Source organism: Pteropus medius, unplaced genomic scaffold (genome assembly GCF_902729225.1).
Source record: "Pteropus medius unplaced genomic scaffold, Ma_sr-lr_union100, whole genome shotgun sequence".
NCBI classification, from domain to species: domain Eukaryota; kingdom Metazoa; phylum Chordata; class Mammalia; order Chiroptera; family Pteropodidae; genus Pteropus; species Pteropus medius.
In genome coordinates, this window is record NW_024349224.1 from 7811921 (window position 1) to 7812726 (window position 806).

Genomic DNA, 806 nt, shown 5'->3' on the forward strand with positions numbered 1-806 from the left:
TACCAAAGGCTTTGACAGCCGCTGGGGGACCTTGGGCTCAGCGGAGTTGGCCTAGTCTAGTGGTTTTCAAACCTGATTGTGCATCACAATCATCTGAGCTGTTTTTGAAAAATACTGATGCCCTTTCCACACCCACACCCAGATCAGAGCATCTCAAAGCCTGGTGAATTCTCGGGAATCCACGTTTTATCGGGGATCCTGGGGGCGCTGAGGTAGCCATCCCGGTTTCTGTGCGCGGACTGTGACTGGGAACCACTGGATAGTCCTCGCCACTTGGGGTGATGCTGGGCAGCATCTTCACCCTCTTGTCCAGCCACCACCCAGAGACAGTTCAGAACCCCTGCCACGGTGACAGTCTGCAGCACACCTTGTGGTCCCCGCTCCATCTCGGTCCTCACGTTTGTGACTCTGTCCTCCCTTCTAGGAGGAATCTGCATCTGTGGAGACGACTGCAAATGCACAACTTGCAACTGTAAAACATGTCGAAAAAGTGAGTATGGAGACCAGGGACACCGCTGGGCAGGAGCTGGGAAGGTCTGTTCCCTCCATTCTCAACCCTCCAGCCATGGTGGGACGGAGGGGGATCTGGATGCCTTTTTCTCATCTGGGAGGGATCTAAAATGAAAGCCGGGCTCCCCGGGGCTGCTGCCCACCTGAGGATAAGGGCATCCACGGTGTTTTAGGGGTCTGGAGTGGGGGTGGGACTGAGGAATGGTTCCAGCCTGCCCGGTGGTGAAGGAGAGAGAGCACTGGCCTACGGTCACGCGTCTGGATTTTGGTTTCTGATCTGCCACTGTCCATCCGCC